Source organism: Haliotis cracherodii, unplaced genomic scaffold (assembly GCF_022045235.1).
Source record: "Haliotis cracherodii isolate W230 unplaced genomic scaffold, xgHalCrac1.p SCAF_3, whole genome shotgun sequence".
Lineage (NCBI taxonomy): Eukaryota > Metazoa > Mollusca > Gastropoda > Lepetellida > Haliotidae > Haliotis > Haliotis cracherodii.
The window spans coordinates 8,286,639-8,310,242 of record NW_027266286.1 but is presented as its reverse complement, the minus strand read 5'-3'; the positions used below and the strand labels follow the sequence as shown (position 1 = coordinate 8,310,242).

The following is a 23,604-nucleotide window of genomic DNA, read 5'->3' as shown; positions in this document are numbered from 1 at the left end:
TTTCTTGAAAAGAACAATTTGGAATCATTCATGTATAAAACAGGTATTATGGAAAAAATGAGTGAATCATTTTATTAATTTCATGAAAAGAATAATTGTGATTCCAAAAAGTATGAAAATGGCAAATAAGATGTTATTATGATCACAGTGATCTGGTTTAAACCAACTGGTTGTTTGTTCTGCCTTCCTATAGGTAGTCAGTGATGGAGTTGGGGTTTATGCATGTCAGTAATGCAACAACATCATCAACAACAACAACAGCAACAGAACTCACCAGCTTTGTTCTTCCTTCAAAGGTTTATACAAGTCAATCATTTCTGGAGGACAGGGTTTGATTATCGTGGAAGGTCTACAATTATATTGTCAACATTTGCTCATATTCATTTGTCTGATGATCCTGAAAGCAGGACATTCCTCATTTACTTTAAAGTGCAAAGGTTTTGGGCTGTCTCTCAATGTTCATGTTGATCATGTGATGGTGTATATGGTTCACTCAGTGTTGGTGCCTTAATACAATACATTTCCAACTTGATATCCAACAGCTACTGGCTAGTTCACATCTTTAGAATGGTTTTAATTGTAAGAAAGTCCTGTAGTAGTATAATGCATCATGACACTGAAATGAAAAAGGATGTGGGCGTAACCTTTCTACTTAAAGTAACCTAGAACTCTGCAATGACCACTGAGTCAACTGCAGTGGTTGATGATGAGAAAACATTGAAGTGTTGCAGTGTAAATCCTTTATCCATCAGGTCATGTGCTCCTGTCATGGGGAAGTCAAACAGCAGGTGTCAAGAATCGGCTCAGACCAAGACCCATGTTGTCTCTAACTGATGCTCAGTTACACAGTATTTGATGAAGTGATTTACAGTCTAGACACTTTCATTTACCTTGTAAAACAGTAAGTAAGAATATTCTCAGTGCAAGATTTGTTTTAACCAAGTGCTCCTGATAATCTTGCAACCCTGCTTTCATGACCATCAGACAAATAAATATGTGCAAATGTTCACAATGTTATTGTAGAGCTTCCACATTAATCAAACCCCATCCCCTAGAATTGATTGACATATGTAAACCTTTGGGGAAAGAACAAGGGGCTGAGCTCTGTTGTGAAGCAGTAGGCAAGAATATTCTCAGTACAAAATGTGTTTTAACCAAGTGCTCCTGACAATCGTGAAGTTGTTGGGACTAATTTGAGTTGTTCTCACCATAATCATTTATTTACTTTCATAATGATACTGTATGGGCAGTAGACCAGTCATCACATTGTCAGAACTGTTAGTCCTTGCTTGGCAGCACTTGTATGGAGGAGATGTCACTCCTAACTTGGCATCACTTGTATGGAGGAGATGTCACTCCTAACTTGGCATCACTTGTATGGAGGAAATGTCACTCCTAACTTGGCATCACTTGTATGGAGGAAATGTCACTCCTAACTTGGCATCACTTGTATGGAGGAAATGTCACTCCTAACTTGACTTCACTTGTATGGAGGAGATGTCACTCCTAACTTGGCATCACTTGTATGGAGGAGATGTCACTCCTAACTTGGCATCACTTGTATGGAGGAAATGTCACTCCTAACTTGGCAGCACTTGTATGGAGGAAATGTCACTCCTAACTTGGCATCACTTGTATGGAGAAGATGTCACTCCTAACTTGGCATCACTTGTATGGAGGAAATGTCACTCCTAACTTGGCAGTCACATTTTTATGGAGAAGATGTTACCTGGTACCTCTAATGTTTCAGCACCTGTGATGATAAAAAACACTGATTAAATGGTGTTTCTGTCTTCTACAAATATACACACCTGCATCACAAAACTGCGCCAGTATTCATTATCTACACGACACAGTAGAAAGTGGACAAATCTGCTAGAATTGGACAGCAAAGTAACAACACCATGCAAGTCACATGAAGGTTGACCAACACTGATTTTCTAAAGCCCCAATTTACTGTCCCCAAGCCAGAAAATGACCATCAGCACTAATGTGGTGCAGCAACTGAAGCAGAGAAGTGAATTGTCTGTATTTTGTCCTGCGAGGAGGATCTGTTAGACTGTGTTGAGCCAGGTGATGTGTTCTTGTTCCAGGCCACCAGGAATCAAGGAGGAAGCACAGACAATTAGGTCTGGCCCTCTTAGGCTGGCTATTTCCTCTTTAGACTAGTCTAGGGAAAGGAGGAAATTCTGTAAACTGGTAATGGTGTCAGAATGCGGGGGGAGGATTTGTGATTTGGGGCTGATGTTTCTGGTTGCAAAAGGACACTGACCTTATCATTCAGTTTGGTTTGTAATCTTCTATCTTAAAGAACCATGTAGTTTTCCATCCATGAATTCTACTTCAGTTGAACTAATTACTTTACCGTTGAAAACCAAGAAATCTAACAATGTCACAAGTCTTTGGTTATGCTAGAATGCCAGGGACATTCTGGTACAAGATGCCAGGAATAATAGGTTCCTCTTCAGATGTGGACTGGCCTTTTTCCAATTCACTACTTTCATGGTTGATGCTTCTTTGGGATGTGCAAAGTATTTTTTAATACAATTTGTCGTTCAAATTTGGTTAACCTACAAAGAAAGCAAACATTTGAGTGACATCTTCAACTAGAATTGGGTTAATGCTAACTCTATTCTTTGAAGACTTCACCTTAAAAAGGTTAATATGTTCCGGTGGTTGGAGGTGACCTTTTAGTGGCCCAGACCATGGCCTGATTGGTGTCGATGGAATTCGGATAGTCAGTATTGCCTAATAAAAGGGAGATATTGCTGTCCAATGTGCTGTAAAAAAACAATTTGCAGGGTTTCTTTAACACAAAAGTATTTATCTAAAATGTATATATGCCTTGTGTCTTGGCTACCTACAGTCCTAGTTCTGCCATCACTGCAGCCACCAGCATGGTTCCAACCACTAATTTAACAAAAGGCTTCTAATTAGTTTAGAGCTCTTGTGTACAGGATCAGTCTGATGCATTTAACCTTTGAAAACTGGTTAGTCAGTTTGTGTTCATTAACTTCATTATCTGGGTACGTAACTGCTGGCTACCTTTTAAACTTTTATGAGCTGAGACCTCATGCTGTGCACAGAGTGGAGTGTGTAGGTTGTCTTTGGTAAAGAAACCATGCGTATTTAATTTTACCTTCTTCGTGACTCCCAAACTGAGTGAAAGTTTTCTTGTAGTTGTTGATTTAATTTGATCTTGTGGCAACTTGAGCTGTAGTCAACAAATAGAGTTAACAGTAGAAATAAAATAACAAAAGCACAAAAAATTCATGGTAGAGATAGCTGTCTAGTCCCTCATTAAAAAGTGGAAGTTTGGCTTTAGTAGGAAGAAACGTTTCAAACAAAAACATTTCTCACACATATAAATCTTTAGATTTTTAATTCTAACTGCTGTTTAAAAATGTTTTTTTTAATACAGCCATTTGCATACATATTTATATATATTTGATATAATTTGTATTTTTGATTTGTATATAGTTCTAAACAGTACAGGGGGTATGGATGGTCCAGTTGTCTAAGGCACAGCTATTTGCTGTGAAGAGTTGAACCTATGATCCTGGGTTTGAATCCCTTTTTACCCTGATAATGTTTCTTGGTTTCATTGAAGTGGTTAACATCTAAGACCTGCCTGAATTCAGACTTGCCTCCTACTTGAAGCTACCACATCATGACTTTATAGAAATACTGTTCAAACACATAAAGCCAAACTAACAGCGTGCATTACCTTATGTTAAGATTCAAGACTTGTATGGAAGGTCTCACAGTAATTGCATTGAGACCAATGAGAATGTACAGTGTACTGCCATGACAGGCGAACATTAGGATTTATCAATTTGTCCATTATTTATCTCCTCTTTCAATCTCTATGTCAGTGTGACCTTGTCCAGACACTCTAACCATGGACAGTTCAATACCAGTTTCTGTATGTCACACAACTCTCACTTCTTCAATCCCCTTATAAATGACATGAGAAGGAGTGTCTGTCTTTACCTCAGCTCTGACAATACATCAGAAGCATGGAGTGTCTTTCACACTCAAAGGGAACACAGTGGGGTATTGTCTCTAACCTTACCACCAATGTGTGAATGATAGGAATAGACAATCAATTTCAATGTCATGCATAAGTAAGGCTTCCTTGTAGATGCAAACAACTGGATTATGTGATCAATTGATTATGAATGTCCTATGATGAACTCTCACTGTCATTTCGTCATAGCTGCTAAAGGACTATGTCATTTCATAGTGATGTATTAAATGGATTTTTTTTAAGTCAGTTAGATATATATTCTAGCAGGCTGGCATACCTCTGAATCATGTTGTTGACATCATGGCATAAGAGGTGAATTTCAGTGCCTTTCATGAAATACCTAACTTTAGCATCAGGACAGAAAATCATTCTTCCTGAAAGAAATCAGCCTTCACAAACAGGGACCATAGATCAGTGTGTACTAATACCGGGAATCAAACTCATGTCATGTGAATGCAAACAAACACTTACACCACTGGGCTACCCCATGTTTCACAACAACGATGATATTTTGCTTAACAATAATAGCACATAGATGCCCCAAAATGAGGTTTTTTCAATCATTGTAATCCAAAAGGAATCAGAGCTCTATCAATCTTCAGCATCATGAGAAAACGAGGAAACTAATATTGAGTCAGTAGGTGTTGCACTGTGCCACTTTAGCAGGCTGTATTCCAGAAGGGATGCCAAGAATGGGCTTCACACTTTGTACCATGTGGAGAAACGAACGCATGCCCTCAGCCTGATGACCAACATTTAACCGCTAGGCTGCTCCAGATCCTTTGAATTTATATGAATGGAGATTCCGAACACTTAGATAGTGATGAAGCTAATTATTGAAATATTTATTCCTGATGTGTGTGGGTTTATTGATATCATATTATATAGTAAAGAATGTTCCTGATTAAGTATTGTTTTGTATTTTCTTGAAGAAACAGAGTATTATTCATCTTATGATCATTAAATCAGATGTCTGGGTAATACTTCTTCTTAACTTGATTGAAGAGTGAGTCATCATATTGTTTTCATATGTGCTACTATTTTCAGCAATATAATTAATCTTTTTTACTTGTTCCAAAATGTTAAGAGATATGTTGAAAGGTTGTAGAAATGTAGTATGCTATAGCAAGAAGGTGATTTCATATCTTCCAACAGACTTTATACACCACTACTGGCAAGGATGTGTGTGCATTAAATCCTTGTCAATAATGGAGACTATTTCAGAAAGTTCGAAAGAGGAACAAATTGATTGAAATCCTAAATAGGTGTTAAGTAGATTTAGGCATCTGACTGACAAGGAAAATGTAGTGCTGAAATTATGCACAAAATCAATATGTCAAACCCAGGGGCAATTTACCTGCAGCTGCTGTGACAAGCAAGTGGCAATTAAGTTGAAACTTCAACACTGGCTGTCATATGTTGAACATTGAACCTGTATTGCCAATGACAGTCAATTCTATATTCTTTCAATTATGCTTCTTCTTAGTTGTTTTCAAAAAGTATGTCATATGTCAGGGGAAATCATTTTGAAAATTAGATTTATGGTCAATGCAATACTCAGTTTTATTGTAAGACAGGTTCGACAGACACTGCAGAACCAGAAAATGAAAAAAGTTCTGCTGTCTACCAACCTATCTGCTATCTGTCAATGGAGCATTTGAGAGTCAGTCTGAACAAGTTGCTAAATTGGGGGTTTCAGGTGGGGTAGTAAATGTAAAAAAGAGTTATAGATAAGACAGTGGACCTGACTCTGCCTTATTGCAATGTTCATAACATGATTCATAACATCATCTTTCTTATATCATTTATGCATTATTTGATTCTCTGACTTGCCTACGTCTACCTGTTTAATCCTTGTGTCCTCCTCAGTGGACATGAATGTGTGGTAGGGGCGGCCATGATCTATCAGGTACCATCCTCGAGGTGACACCACTGTAGCATTTGTGTCTGCAAATTAGCAACAGTATAAGTGTGGACAGATGCAAAGCCTCTCATTAATGTGCCTAGCCTATGAGCATGATGAAGACAAATAGCATTGAGAGAGAGAATGTGTGGTAACATGGCGTGGAAATGAGCATATGAAGAGGATAAAGCTGTAACTAATATGGATCAAATTTACCTGGATTGTTCTTGATTTGGGTGATCATTACAGCTTATGGGATCCAGGCAGCGAAATAGACATGATATTAAGAATCTAATGGTGATATGGAAGTAATTTATAGGACATATGACTCTTGGTTGATGGCGTTCAATGAGAAACAGGTGACACAAGAGATTTTAAACAGGAACTCTGTCCTATAGGTGTTGCTTCCATTAATGTGTTGTGTATAACTGACAAGTTTTACTAACTACTTGGTACTGTAGACATGTCTATTAAAATATAAATAAAAGTGGCAAAACATTTTCCATAATCATAATCAATCTCTGTTTAAAGGCCATTTTATGATTCCAACTATATTATAAGTATTTGTTTATGAATCACTATCATGTGATGATACCAGGTGTTTGTGGAAAGATGAGTGTGTCCTGTACCACCGGTGGCATCTATCACAAATACATGCAAAGGCAAGTCAATTGTTCATGCTAAAAAAGCACAGTAATTCAAAGGAAAACTTATAGGAGTTTATGTTAGTATTTTACACTGGAATGAAAGGTGCATCATGACATTTCCAAGTTTTCTTTATTGGTTTTATTATGATACCCAGGGTTTGTCCTTCCATGTCTTGTGTCATGCTGACCCTGATGTCATGATGACCCTGATGTCTGGGGGCCGGAGGGGCGTTGTAGGGGTTCCTCAGTGTCCAAAGATTCAGTGACATCTTGAACGTATCAAGGTTCATTGTATGCTACAGGTGGCGGCATCTAAGTCCTGTATTACATATTAATGTCTATCTACACCATAGTTATTAATAACGTTGTATTATTTCTTGTGAGATTCTGTATATTTCAAAATATATCATATTCCAACAATATTGAGTAAATAATTTATAACAACAAACTGGATGACTTACGTCAGCATTCAGGCAATCGCAAAATTTAATTACCTATTTTTATTTAAATCTGCATCTAATATGGATGTTTCTGGCATCAGGAAGAACCCTGTAGATAGCACAAACTTCTTGACATCATAAGGCAGTTATATACAAGTATTAAACTCCATATAGCACATGAAAGTTTTCCACAAACATTATCATTCTAGATGCCATGGCAAAGGTTGCTTGTTCACAAACATCACAGCCTATAAATCATGGCTGACATGATAACTCCCACAGAGAGGTAGGAAAGTTGTCCACAAATAGTAAACAAACCTAAGGTTATTTCAGTTACACTGCACACATATATTTGAAACCAAAAACTTCCAACCTGTCACAGTTTGCATCAGAAATGGTGATTAATTCTATTTTCATACCAGGTTTTATTTTCTGTGCTTTAAACATCTCCTTAGCTAATCAGCCAAACCATGATTAAAGCCACATTTACATAGGCAGTTTTTCCCTCTCTGATACACAAAGTATTGTTTGGTGTGCAGTCAGTGTCATTACTGATCAGTAGATCTTAGGATATCACTGCAATTACACAGTTTCCTGACATTTAGACAGGGGGAATTGTCTCCCCCTTTACTAAGCTCTATTATGTCTTTTTGCAAATTAATCTTTTCATGTCACATTGCAGCAGCAGGAATAGATTCTTGAAATATCAGACATACACATCTTAAACTTAACGAGTGTTATTAGACGTAGAAAACAAGGTTTGGGTTTCAACGGTATTGATTCTTTCCCTAATGATAATCACCGTGATGAGAAAATCGAACTTGCTTGTGATAATACTGTTGTACTTTAATTAAGTTTGCATATCAAGTAACCCCAAGCGGAATCCTGCAGTTTTGGAGAGAAAAAAACCCAGTGCTATCAGTTACATTTTCCATGCAAGAATTGTCCATGATATAATTAATGAATTGTGGAATAGTAGCTGTAATATTTACTCTGTAAGGGTTCCTATTTTGTTTGATTTAAATGTCAATCAAAACGACTACAGCTGATACTAATGTTTACATAAGTCTTTGATTTCAGAATATTGGCAATTATATTCTGTCAAGACCTAAGATCAGTGTCGTCAATATTAAGTCATTTTTATAGATACATAATACTAAGTTTCTTTTCATCAAAATTTTTCTGCCTAATATTTTCAGTATGTGTGAGGAGTAAGTGTGGTACTATCCTATATTGTTTATCATGTTTCACTGGCTCTATGTACAGAAACCTTGACAATGTTATATCAGCCAAATATGTTTTGAAATGTCATATCTGTGGCTTATGACATTACTTTTCCAGAATTTTGAACAATGAATTAAATTTTGATGTCTTGCTTTTGATTATGAAAGTGTTAATTCTGGATGGATTTCTGAATAAGCATGACTTGAACAAAGACTGTTTGGCCATGTATGAACTGAACCCTGCCTGTCAACCAGTAGATGGGACCCGTGGAGGTCCGGGAAAGAATTTGTCTTCAGCAACCCATGCTTGCCATAAGTGGTATCTATGTTTGTATGCTATGCTATGCTAACGGGATCGGGTGGTCAGGCTCGCTGACTTGGTTGATGCATGTCATCATATACCAATTGTGTGGATCGATGCTCATGATGTCAATCACTGGATTGTCTGCTCCTGACTCGATTATTTACAGACCGCAGTCATATAGCTATAATATAACTAAGTGTGGCGTTAAACAACAAACAAACAAGACCAACACTGACAGTAAAATAAGTATGTAAGGATTTCAAAAAGCAGATGTTTTTGTTAGTCAGTTTGGTGTTCTCTGTGTGCAGCAGTGTTTGACTTGTGGACAGCTGAAATGGGCATACTGTTTACAGAAACCTTGTTTGCACTGTATGGTTTGTTTGTTAGTTCTCATGTTATTTTTCCCTCGGTTTCAGACTGTGATGTGATTGTGTCCAGCCGTCACGGCAATTCCAAAAATGGAACATTCCATTCTCCAAAGTCGAAAATTACCGGTAATTACCCCAGCAATTCACACTGTATCTACAAGTTCATTGGATGGGCTACAGAAAGAGTGAAAATCCGGTTCACTAAGTTCGAGTTACAAGGGAGAGCACCTGCGTAAGTATCTTATCAAACTAAATATCATATTGACTGTATTATCGTATGTGATTCTAACGCCTAGGCAATAGAAATATCATGAAAGTTGTTACTGAAGCAGTGTAGAAATTAAAAAGGATTTCTGTTGGTCAGGGGTAGCCAAGTGATATAAGGTTCAGGTTCCATGATTCACTGTGGAGAGTTTTGTCCCCTGGGCATGCAAGGATCTGAGTGGATTCTAAAACCAGTTTTGCTCAGATCATTGGTTTGTTAGCACCATATTCTCATAGTCATGGTTACAGCAAAATCAGTAAATGTCTGTCAACAACATCTCCACGGGGCTCCCACACCAAGCTAATATTTAAGTAAAATACTTTTTGAACTCTGTATTCCAACTGGCACACACAGTTTTGTTAACAAGATTGTTTATGTCTGCATTGGTTGTGAGATGACAGGATGATAAGCATAACAGGAAGTGCAATAAGTGCTGATGAAGAGACAGGCTACACAAGCACCTGTGTGATCAGGCTGGGACTAGACGACCCCTTGAGCAATAGAGAGTGAACATCAACCTACATGACCAGGGTACTTGGCCTGTCTGTCCCTTGATCCCCTCCCAGTTCAACAAACATGGGCACAGGGGATCTGTTCCATAATGACACAAGGGAGTAGTTACATTGGTACTGACTTAGGTTAATTAAATTATCAGGGTTTTTTTTGAAACTGCAAACTTTAATGGGTTTTGACTAATTTAAATTAGTTGTCTTACTGTTTTTGTACTGCTAAAACGTAATGTGTTTTGGACAGCAGTAATCAGATGTATGACCTGGTACACAGTTGCCAAACTCCATATAGCTGGCCTGTGAGCCTGTGAAAGGTTAATTATTCCAACTTCAAGGCCATGGAGCTCTCAGTGTCTAAGCGTAATGAATTAAAAGCCTTTGAACATTAAAACTTGTGAAGTCAAGGCATTACATGGTAACACTTACAGGTCTTCATTACTCAAGTTGAGGTAACCCAGAAAGACTTTCAAGACTATTACTTTTTAGAGTAATTAATTTTCTTGAAGGTCAGTTAATAAAGTTTATCCATTAGAATGCAGGTCTAGACATGCACTCTTTCTGTTTTAACACCTGTCGTTAAGTTACTGTAATTCCCATGCTTATATCCTGTACCAGATTACATGCATATGTCTTGATCTCATCAATACACTGATATAGATAGTGTGATTTGCAGTGCATCATTGGTTAAATAACAGCATTATGACCTCCTGGATGTAATTGTTAATGTTTAAGTGAAAGGAGAACTGTGGCCATGAATTAATACCAAATCAGATACAAAAAAACTGACAGTTGCTAGGGTTAATACTGCACACATGTTGAAAGACAATAGCTGATCTTACACACAACATTGTACCTGTCAGCTTCTATATGATCATCTGGACAGGATCATCCACCAGCACCAAAACATGCTGACACCGTGTTGTTATTAAGTTACTCTCCAAAACAAACAGAACCAGTACAAGAACATTAGTATTTCTTTCCAATGCATCCTTCATCCATTGCTTGTATTGATTTGCCTCCATTACTTGAATATCAATGTAAAAATATATCAATGCACTGGCTAATTGCAATTCACTTTATGCAGTGCGATGCATGAAGATATGGTCTTGCTGAACAGATTTGAAGTCTTTTTTAAAACATCACATGTAAACAATATTTCAAGAAGTACAATTGAGTCTAACAGCAAGGTAAACAAAGTAGCAGTACTGTGTGTCTTGATAACATATGAAGAGAAATATGGGCACATCCCTTTCACAGACTCTTTACCATGTTAATGCTATACATATTGGTACGTATCACAATACAGCCAATGTGTGAATACATTTCAGTACAGGTTTTACTGTTAATACCCATCCCTGAGCCACCTTCATCGACTAAAGCATCTGACAATGTGCATCCCATTCTGAGAGAAATTAATGGTGTGCTCTAAACATACACAACTTCATCTAAAATCAGGACAGCTTTCTTGGTCTCGTGGTAGAGTGTCCGCCCAGAGAGTGGAAGGTCTGGGGTTCAATCCCCGCCTTGTCATACCTAAAAGACGTTAAAAGATGGTGGTACTTGTTGTTACCCTATCTTGCACTCGGCATTAAGGGGTTAAAACAATGACTGGTTGGCCTGGAGTCGGTATACTGTGTCTGAGTTGGGTGTTCATGTTGAACTGCGGCACGGTATCTCGGAGCTGGCACTATAAATCGGCATCAGTCTGGACTAGTACAAGCAGCCACACACATACGTGCATATATAAGTGCAATAATCTTGGACGCAAAGTTAAACCCCCTTTCACCTCATCTCATCTAAATTCAGTGGTTTCAAAGACCCCTAGCATATCACTGTCAATACACATTGTTTTAATGAGCCTTGTCCTTCAAGCATCTCATCACATGACTGATGCATGCATCTCCTACTAAGAATGATATAATGTGACCCTATACGTACACAATGGTCACAGTGGTTTGTGAGCAACACCCCTCCCCATAGCATAACTCTCCTATCACTGTTCAGTATTTTGTTGTTCGAAAAAGAAAAAAGAAATAAAAAATGTGGAATTGATGGTGAGAAAGTCTTGAAAGATTACAGAGGCTAATGCAGATTATACAGGACACTGAAGCTTAAACCTCAGCATGACAACATCCCATTTGGTATCTTATTAATTGCCCAAATGCAGGCTTCATCCCTCTCTCTTTTCAATTTGTAGAGACCAGGTCTTTAAAATTATCCTTATTGATCCCAAGCGCTATTAAGGTAATTAAATAGGAATTCCCTGCTGTGAAATGAGCTTCCTTGGTAAGATGATGTGGTGTAATTGCACCAAATTTTACGCTCTTCTATGAACACATTTAAATATGCATGTTCCAAAAGTAGACCAATACCCCAAGGATATCTTTGACTAGACATGCAACCATGGGATTGTCTTTCGGGGTTTAAGTCACAGTAGATTAGGCATTTTTTTTTGCTCTCATTTGGAGCTTTTCAATGAATAAGTAAGAAGAAGAGTGTTTTTCGCATCAGAGTACAGTGATCTGTGCTGCCATTAAGTGCTAATACCTTTATCACTTAAACAAGGTATATTTTTAGCTGAAGGTGTGTCAAGGATGTGGTTAATGGACATATGGAGATAATGGGTTTAAGAATATGATGCAATGCTCTTTACAAGGCACAATAGTTGTCTTACCTAAATGCTTATGTTACTTTTGTGAAAAATTCAATATTGTAAGCTTCTAATTCTGATAGCAAAGATAAATTCTTGCTTCTGTTAAGGGTCCTTAATTAGTTATTAGAAATTTGTTGTTTTGTTTAGATATTTGATAGAAGTGAGGCATTAAATTCAGTATTTCAAATGATTATTGATAGTTTTAGGACTTTGTCAGCACTTGACTGTAATCTACTGCCTCTAATGGACATATTTGAAGAAATGTATAAGAGAATTAGTCATTCTCTAAGTTCATCAGAAGCCTTGTATCTATATTCATACATTCTTGCTTCACATCATATGTACACTCACTCACTCATGTTATTTCTCATGAAAGAAGTAAAGTGGTTGATGAATATGGAGACATTATAAAAATGCTTTTTAGTTTTCATATCAGTGAAAGTATATATCAGGATTGAAAGTTTTTTGAATGGCATCTCCTGCATTTTCTTTGCTGCATTAGGAGAAAAATGCCATTGACATGCCTTGATCAATAAACCTAGTCGTCTGGAACATTATCTCCAGCCATATTCCTATATCTAACGATAACGTTTTATAGCAATTTGCTCGCATTGCTGGTACACCCCATGCTTGTGTGCACAAGCACAGTGCCAACATCAAATGATATTTTATGGGGATATTGCAGTGGATGTCAAGTGAAGCAGAAACTCTACAATCACTCATGTAAATTGTTGCAAAGTGAGTTATTCTGTAGATTAATGGTATTCACACATGCCACAGATAGATTGGTAGAAATTACCATTCCTACATGTCAAAATTAAAGGAGAAACCACATGTTTGAACAGATATTTTGCTGCATTGGAAATGTTAAATTTGTGATAGCGAGATGGTCCAGTTGTTATGTGGGATTGTGAAGGTCACACAAAAAAGGATAACAGTGAAACCCCATTAACTCCTATTGACCCAAACTATATCGAGTTATCCAATGTTTGATACAAGCAGAGTGGTGAAATGAGACTAATAGCAGTGATAAGGATTCTGATCATTTTAAGTGATAGGTATGTTCAAGGTTTTATTGTAATTTTTTGTTAGAATGGTTACTTTAAAAAACAACAACAAAAAACAACTTTTTTTGGCTGAGATTTATGATAATGCAGCTATGGCCACATTCACCGACACAATTACATCTCTCAGAGGAGAATAACCTTGCTATCAAGATCCAAGATGTTTTTAACGCTTGGCAGTCCTTGAATAGTCTTGTAGAAATAATAATAATCATTAACTTGATTCCAAGTTAGAAAGAAACACTATTTTGTATAACAAAACAACTTGTTCTAATTGTATTGGGTGAACATTAATAAGCCATTTGTCACAGTTACCTCCCTTTGTTGCTTCCCTTCACTATTTGTATAGAGTTAAGCATACAGTACCAGTTTTAACCAGCACCTATGTGTGAGCTTGGCTTTGTCAACTCAAGATTTTATTGACTAGTGTTTAGATGTTAGACATAGCAGACAGTTTATCCTTCCCAACCGGTCGCACTTACCTTGAACTCTAAGCCCCATTTCACCTCACCTCCAACTTCATTGTCATTTTCTGGTTTCATCATCATCATTCAACTCCATCACCACACTCCTATATCTCCACCATAACCAACACTGCTATCAACATAGGACAACTAACAACAGTGAGATGGTGATGTACCGTTAGCTGACATTGGTTAGCAAACAAATACTCCTTCTCATACTAGTTCAGGATCGACCTACCATTGTCATAATATACAGGCTACAGATGTTGTCTCAGTATCAAGTTGATGTACCACCACATGTCCAAAGGTTCAGTACAAATCTCATATGTACCTTGTAATATCGTGTGCCTTGTTTAATCTTGTAACTGAAGGCTTTGGAAGGATGATATACTAGTATGCTGGAGAAAGAAATAATTACATCTCTCACATGTCCTGATCTTCAGAATATTAAGGTCTATTTTGTTCCTTCAGATTGTGAGTTTATTCTGATATCTTAATATAAAGATGCCTTATTAATGGACAAAAACCATGGACAAAATGGTCCGATTTGTCAATAAGAGCAGACTAAGGTTCTCTCACTGGAATGTCTTCAATAGAATATTCGTGTGATCTTCAGTGAGTATTCAAGGGTGATCAGCAGCAAATTTGACTTGGAAATCTCATCAGATGTTTAGCGTTGATGTCAGTTCATGTGTTAAAACCCCTTGCAGTTGTTAACCACGCCAGAGCCTACATTTTCTGCTGGTCCCCATTCCAAGGGTACCATTTCCGAGGTAGCGACAAGCAACAAATGAGGCATGGCAGTGAAATGAGGCTATTGATCAGGGCCCTTATGGACGCCATATATATTTAAAGTAAAGGCTTTCCTTCCTACAAACTGTATAACTAAAGCTATGTAAGTAGAAAATGTCATGATTTGTGAACGTTGAATGTTCATAGTTTATTTCATCACTGACATGAAGGTAACACTTTGAACTTGAAGAATTATTTTAATGATCACTCTGCTCTTACAGGACTAGATTCTTCAAGTAATTCATGTCAGGAAGGGGAGCAATTGTTTTATCAGAGACAATCTGTGCCTATTGCCAAGTCTGTGAAAAGCTGTATTATAACTTCTCTGCTTTGTGTCCAGGTCTTGCAGATAGCTGTAATTGGATGACAAAATAGCAATTTTGTGTACAGAATTTTCTTGGAAAAAACCCGAGGGTAATTCAAGTCTCAGCGGGTAAACAGTGCTCCATGGAGAAAGTCATTACAGAGATTTGATCAAACCTAAGCCCAGTAATGTCAGATTTATAGGATTTTGTGAGGGATAAGCAGCTTTTTTCATCTTTTAATGTCTTGAAGGATAAATCTGTTATAAAAGGACTGGACAATTATAGCATTATGTTTGCGAAAGTGGGATGGCAAATTGGACTAGGCTGAGGCCCTCTTAATTTGCTTCCAAATAAGGCATGTTTGGTATAGAATAGTCTACATGTGAACAGCAAAGTCTTGAATCTGATGAAACTCCTTGAGGGGAGTTAGGACGGTACAGTGTATGACACATGGTTGTCTAAATAGGGGATGAAGAGGGGGATTGAAAGTCAGGTAGGATGATAGGGAGGACATTGTGTTATGGGAGGTGGCCTAAGAAGATTCAAGCATGGTACTCTAGCATTAACTTAACTCTAATGGTGATATTTGTCATGCTTTCCTAGCCCCACTAACTGATCCTGTCCACAGACCAGTTACTAGGCACCATAGCTGATTAAAGAAATTGAGATATTAATCATAAACTCACTGTTACTTATTTCCTTCAAAACAACAATTGACACTGCAGTAACTCATGATTATTAGCAAATACAACTTCTCTTCCTTTAGCTACAGAAAACCAATTACTACATGTGTCTGGTATTTGAACACGCCAAATGGTAAATATGAATTGATTTGTGGGGTGCCTGATATCTAGTCTTATGACATTCTTTACACCAATATTATAACTTTTGTCGTCCATGGTAATCTCCCAGAGCTTCACTTCCCATGTGGGAACTGAAACATTTCAACATTTGTTGTCATGCAATTCTGAAAGGAAAGGAAGTCATCCTGAAAATGTTAATGTAATCAACATCTTCTTTTCATAATTAGTCTTCTCAGTCCATAAGACCCATTGATTGTTTAGAAGGGCTTGTGTATCTTCTGGCATCAAAGTGACACCTGTAAAATTGTTGTAAGACTTCATATACGATAGTATAGTTTTTCTGCTTTTTCTCTCTGTGTACAGTGAGCTGCTTCTGCATACTCTGCATGGTATACTGGCTGTATGGTAAGTCCTGTGTTTGTTCACAGTAACCATGTACAGTGTCCAAGGCTGTCTGAACGGCACCACATATGTCCAGTATAGCTCTTACCAACAAGATTAAGACGCCACATCGATCTTTTCAATTTCATTCAGCTGATGGAATCCTTTTTTTTTTGAGCCAAACACTCTACAGCTGAGCTCGAAGTCTGGGCCGCTTGTGTCTTTAATCTATTCCAAGACGATGTCTGTGTATAACTACAAATAGTCTGTGGTATGTGGAGGATTCCTTGGTATATGTGGGGTGAGTGAGTGAGTATTTTTTTATGCCGCTTTTAGCAATATCATGGCAGGGGACACCAGAAACGGGCTTCAGACATTGTACCCATGTAGGGAATCAAACCCTGGTCTTCGGCGTGACAAGCGAACACTTTAACCACTAGGCTACCCTATGGTATATTGATATTTCTACCTTGGGACTAAGAATGGTGCTGAGTTTATGTTGAATCATCCATCTATCTTGAGATGCTCTTCCATGATTCAGTTGATTCTAGATTTCATTGTACAATGCTTTAAGCAGAGATTTCTTATGATTATGGAAAGGCTTTTTTGTTTTTGTTGTTCAGGGGCTATGTGGTTCTTAAATGACGATAAGCAGTTAATTCATATAGGTAGGGTTACTGCATTACTAACAGTGACATTTTAAAGAAAAGCAACAAAACCATTTCCACAATCATAAGCAGGCTCTGCTACAAGCAGAATCCACTGTAAAATCTTAGAGCATATCATAAGCATGTGTTTATGAGTCACTATCAAATATTGATAATAATAGGTGTTCGCAAATTGGTGAGCATATCATGTCCCACCGGTGACACCCCTCACAAACACATTCAAAGGCTAGTCACTTGTTCACCTGAATAAAAACATGGGGACATAAGGCTCAAGTTTAAATGATTGAATTGCATCGGAAATCATTATGGTTACTGATGCATCAAGCTTAGAAATGTGCCATACATATCTACCATAAAACTTTTTGAAACTTTACTGAGGCGTTTAATGTTGTAACCCTGATCAACTTTTGAGTCACATGACACTGTTAGAAATCTTCGTGGAACGAGAATGCCCAATTGAATGTCAAACTTTGTGAAATGTCGACATTAGAGGCTGGAGATGATGGACTATTACCAGACATAAAGGGAAATTTGAAGTCATCCCTCTTGTCATACAGTCTTGTGGATAGTTTCCTGTCACTCTGAATCTTTATGCATGGACATAAATATGAAACAGCTCTTGATGCTTTATGGTCAAACTAGGCCTGTAATGAATGATACACTATCTCCCAGTATCATACCTATCATAAATATCCAAACATGTAATACATGATACATAAACACTCAAAACATTATCTTGTGGCACCTATAACAAGGCTAGGACCATGTATCACACTGGCATGAACTTCCAACATTTTCCCATCTGTTTGACTTGAGTATACAAACCATGTGTGGCCCCACAAGGTAGAGGGAGCTACACAGGGAGCATTTCAACTGGGCTAAAGACAGCATTGTTACACATGTACAAGTTTACAATCCATTGGAGAGCACCTTTAGTGATTTTTCTGTCACATTATCTGTTCATTGAAAGGTTTCTTGCATTTATAAGGATAACCATCTGAACGAGGGACTGGGAAGGTATGTGAAATGTAGAAACGGTTGAAACAAGATTGAATAGTCCCATGAAATATCACTTCAGGGTTGATCCCACTGGCATTGATGAAAACATATGGAGACCTCCTTCTATGATGGCTCCTGATCATAGCCAGGGAGGCACCATGTAGTTTTCTGTTGGAGTGTTTCAATAAATCAAGCGATCCCACTTTTCAAGATTTGATGGTATTCATATAATTGAATCCGCTGGCTGTTTTAACTGTAAGTTTGACAGAGATAATTTAGAATGATGTCAGAATAGCTGAAGATCAGAAGTAGATGTTAGTTTGCTCTCATAATGTGCAGGAAGATTAATGTGTTGTCAGTGAAACATGATCTTCAGAGAGTCATTTTTATTTGGAACTGCATATATAACTTAGGATCGGGCTTTTTTGCATGGAGACTTGGATGAGATCAAATGAATGTATTAGGGTGATGTAGACAGTGTATTAGCCATGGATGTTTCAGTTTATAACTCACCATAGTGACGATATTGAATAAGTTTTTGTGTTTATTTTTGTGGTTCTATATGCAGTAGATATGTGTTAAAGGTTTAACCTTTGGATTCAGTACATTTCAGAATACTTTGATAACATATGTCAAAAAAAATAATCATATATATATTCTTTAGCAATAAACGAGACCAGTGAGACAGTTTCATCGGTTTCATATTTAGATCTATTCATAAAGATTCAGAGTGACAAACTATTTCTGACAAGACTGTGTGACAAGAGGGATGACTTCAACTTCCCAATAGTCAACTTGTCGAGCAATATTTCATCAGCTCCAGCCTTTGGTGTCGACATTTCACAACTTTTGAGATACAACTGAGCATGATCTTTCTATGAGAATATCAAAAGGCATCATGCGGCTCTCGCTCAAGAGTTGTTTGATCAAGGTTACAACATGAATTAAGGCCTCAGTAAACCTTTCAAAATGTTTTATGGTATGTGGAGAACATTACCAAATTTGAGTGATGTCCAATGCAATTCCCTATTTCAACTTGTGCCATATGTTACCATGTGCTTTTTCAGGGGAACAATTGACTAGCCTTTGCATGTATTTGTGATGGGTGCCACCTGAGGGCAGGATCTGCTCACCTATTCGCGAACACCTTATACCATCACAATTTGATAGTGATTCTTAAAAAGAAGCTCATACAATGGACTCTGCTTTTACCAGAGATTGCTTATGATTATGGAAATGAACTTGTTGCAAGAAATTATTTCTGCAGGATATAACTGTTAGAAAGTTTTAAGTCTCGACTTTATAATCACAGCATCTCTCACTTGAAGAAAATGAAACAAAATGACAAAAATTAATTTGCAAGAAACTATTGAAACTTTTTATCAAGCGAAATATTTGCATTTTGCAAAAAGTTGATGGTTTTGAAGTAAACTTAACAGAAATTAGAATTAACAGATTGTTCATGTGAGAATTTGATTAAATAGGTTGTCAATTGACATGCTAAAATACACGACTGATATTTGGTTGAGGATGCTCTCGTCTCATGATGGAATAAAGCCAATTTGAAAACACATCCATTCAAACTTTTTTCCTAGTTTATTATGTCTCTGATGAATAGGCACAAATGAATAGCCCAAGAGAGTTGGTGTCTCCATCTATATGAATAGCTTGTCCTCTGCTCCAGGTCTAAACGTACAGCCATTTGCCATCTTTACTTAAGCCTAACAAAAACTAATGTGCATGTGTGCGTAATTTAATTAGCCCACAGGTGATCCTTTGTTCTCTTGAGGCAGGAACTTACACATGCTCTACTTCCGTGCCTAATTCTGAAGTTCCGGAGCTGGTTTATTCTAGCAGGTTTTTCTATCTACAGGAACTGGCTACCAACCTTTTTGGCACTTCTCACATAAAAGATAAAAAAGCCAAAAACATTACAGCTGTCCTGAACAAAATTTAAGCAAAGGAGAACAAAGGATTCCAAATCAATGGATGTATGCGTGTCAAATCAGCACAAGTTTGGAGGACAAAGGGGCTTGTCTCTTGATATTGTCCATCTTAATGACGTTTGTCCCTTTGCTGGAATCTAAGACTTCCACATAATTTTAATTGATGTACATTCCTGTTTTTTCTAACAGGTTATTTGGCTATCTTGGTCTCACTCTCTCCGGTTTCTGTACCTGTCTCGTCCCAATCCTGAAACAAACTACTGTCAAATACCCATGGGCCAAAATCGTCACCTTTTGAGAAATTTTGCACAAGCTAATGTTTCCGAGACTGTGTGGATTGTTTATTCGTGGTGTCACCCTGATGTTATAACCTAAGGCAACACTAATCTGTTCCCTTTTAAGTTTTAAACCTGAGGAATTTGTTATTCTGTATCATTCAGGAGAAATTCCCTGTGTATCAAAATTTTCTGGGCTCTTACTTACCCCATTGAAAGTTCAAGCCCTTTATGTATGTGCAGTCATTGTCTGAATCAAATGAACTGTGTGTTGTGCCCTTTGAACCCAGGTGTGTTTAATCGCTTGTGTCAATATTCACCAATCATCTTTATTAAATACACAGCTCAATAAATGATGGGGACATGGCTACTTTAGTGACACTAATTTGTTTGTCAATGAAAGTTATGGAGAATTAACTGTTTTGCCAACTTCAGGCTATATTCATCAGCTTCATAATTTGTATTTAATGAAGGGTGCATGGACTTATGTTTTGAAACACATTTCATTCATCAAATTCTGAACAGCATACAGATGCTAAAATATGGGATGTTTGGATATACTGAAGAACCCGTCTTGTCAAGATCCCACTTACCTGGAAATCATGCCTTCCCAATGACTTTAATGAAAAATGAATAAATTACGATATAAAATGTTCCATGTACCTGGAAATCTGATTCCCAGAACTGGACAGAACTTACCAACAGTGCAATTACACAGTTTTGTTCCCTCATCATCATCAGTGCCATCAATGCCATCAATGCCATCAAAACAGACATCATCAGTGCCATCAAAACAGACATCATCAGTGCCATCAATGCAGAGATCATCAAATGCAAACTTCATAAATACCATCAATATGGACATCATCAAGGCAAACTTCATAAATACTATCAATATGATCATCATCAAGGCAAACTTCATAAATACCATCAATATGAACATCATCAAGGCAAACTTTGTAAATACCATCAATACGAACATCATCAAGGCAAACTTCATAAATACCATCAATATGGACATCATCAAGGCAAACTTCATAAATACCATCAATATGAACATCATCAATGCAAACTTCATAAATACCATCAATATGAACATCATCAATGCAAACTTCATAAATACTATCAATATGAACATCATCAAGGCAAACTTCATAAATACCATCAATATGAACATCATCAAGGCAAACTTCATAAATACCATCAACACGGATCTCATAAATACCATCAAGGCAGACATCATCAATGCCATCAATGTGTGAAGATGTTTGTCTGGTAGGTCATATCACATGGTAGCCAATATCAAAGGGTTGATAGCATTTGATCACAGTAGATTCATTAAGATGCCATATGGAATGATAGATTGACTCTTAATCCAATTTTAATAAGGCAAGAGGTGTCAATTATGAATTAAACTCTGAGGTGAAGTTTATGTCACCAATAGACAAGCAAGACGACCACACTGTTTTGGTAGTGACGACAGTCCGTAAATGTATGCCTGCAACACTGTCATGAGATTACCACACGTTTCCCTTTCAGATAAGGCAGGTAGATATTTTTCTTATTCATTTGGTTTATTTAAGTTGTATGAATTGATTAAGATGAGGGGGGGTGAGTCTGGTTTATGGTTTTGCTATCGTGGTATAAGTAGGTTAATACACGCACTCACACCCTGACGCATCGTATGGTAAAAGTCCATATCCTTGAAGCTGGCTTCCCAATACTTATTCCCCCAGGGGTAAAACATATCGGTGCAGATATTTCTGATACTCGCAAAGCGTGCACAAATTACTTTTCACTTTTCACTAGGCATTTGATTGGCTGATTGTGAACCTTGACCTTTACGGGACTTCTTTTGCTGCAATCATTCTTTCATATTTCGAACACAAAAACCTTGTTTTTGTTACCCTAGAAATGCTACCAGATGATGGATAACAAACTGAAGTAATTTTGATTTTCAATTTTGTGATCAAATACTGAAGCAGTTTAGCCATATCATACTTCAAATAGCCTCCTGCAGTTAGTTTTCTATTTCCCTGAATTCACGTGTGCCAGTTAACATGGCTCAGGATGAGAGAGGACTTTGGGATGAGGCTGACACAGTAGGACTGTTTCCCCTAAACTGACATTATACAAATTACAATCCCCAAACTGCAAAGTTAGAAACCAAATTCTTCTCTAAACTGTTCTGAAGAGCACCGAAAAGCAACACATGCTGTTTGACATGATTGTGGTTTTACTGCCACAAATGCTTGTTTCGCGCTGAGCTACAGGTACGTTCAACATTTCATATTCATGTGCATGATCATTAATGAAAATAAAAACACAGACTGTAAGACTGCATGTTAACTTTACAATATACTCTATTGCATGGTCCTTGAGACATGGTCATTTGCAGCGAGCCAGTTAAGACGAATAACCCTCGTACATCCAATAAACAGTCAGTGAAACATTTTCAACAGTAGATGCTTTCCCGCTTGAAACACTGTTTGTCATCAGACATGTTGACATTTTCAGAAGATGCTCTTGGTGACCTCTAAATAAAATGTTAAAAGCCAAACTGGAACTCTCTGTCTGCTGCGTATACACAGATGTCTTGTCTACTGAGCACTTGTGACAGGGTACTTGTTGTTAAGGCGGAATAATGTGAGATTACCATCAATTAATTTGGTAAATACTCTTTTGCTCAATTAGGAGAACTCGTCACGATATGGCTGAAATATTGCTGATGTGACGTAAAGCATTAACTCACTCATTCACTTTAAATTTAGCAACAACATAACATTTTGTCATTTATTGTACTGAGAAAAAAAACCCAGGGAATTATTTTTTACAGCTGTGAACTTCTGCTGTGGTTTGATCAACAAACATTGTAACTTTGACCTTTCTGTCAGTGGCTATGTTAACGGTACTGAGACTGTTTGTTTTTGTTGAATCCTCTTCCAATTACATTTGTGGTAATAAATAAAACATTACACTCGCTTCAATTTAATATCAAGTTTATGTCCTGCTTGAAATAATTTTCACTTGGGTCATAAACTTCATATTAGATTAAAGCGAGTGTAATATCCTATAAATACCCTATTCTGACTCAACAAATAAATCTTGCCCTATGCAGAGGTCGACACCTTGAGTTAAATCCAACTAGTTCACAGTTCATGTCGAACTAAAGGTTTATGTTACGTAAATAAGAGCAAGAAACCCTTTCCATATTCGTAAGAAGAAGGCCTATCTGCTAATAGCTGAGTTGATTGTAGGATTCCGACATCATGAGCATGTGTTTATGAATCACAATCAAATAGTGATGATACGACGTGTTCACGAAAAGGTGAGTGTATCCTGCCCCACTGGTGGCAACCATTGGGAGTCATTCCTTTGTTTCAGTACTTTCAGGCTAGCAGACATGTAAACATGTTGAAACAACCCAGTCCTAAAGAAAGAAGGGTTCAAAATTGTTAAGATAGTAAGTAATGAAAGGAAACAACCACAAATAAAAAAGGATGACATCTCTTGAAGATGTCTTGTGAATGACATCATGCGTATGTGACGTCAACGTGTTCATTAT

General features: G+C 37.3%; 1 protein-coding gene across 1 annotated transcript in view; it reads left to right on the top strand.

Annotated features, from left to right (window-relative positions):
• The first annotated feature begins 8,969 nt into the window (after positions 1–8,969).
• Positions 8,970–23,604, top strand: part of LOC139473766 (cubilin-like) — a 47,495-nt gene continuing 32,860 nt past the window's right edge. Inside the window, exon 1 of the mRNA XM_071256516.1 lies at positions 8,970–9,147. The gene's annotated coding sequence lies outside the window, so the exon portion shown is untranslated. The remainder of the gene's footprint in view (positions 9,148–23,604) is intronic.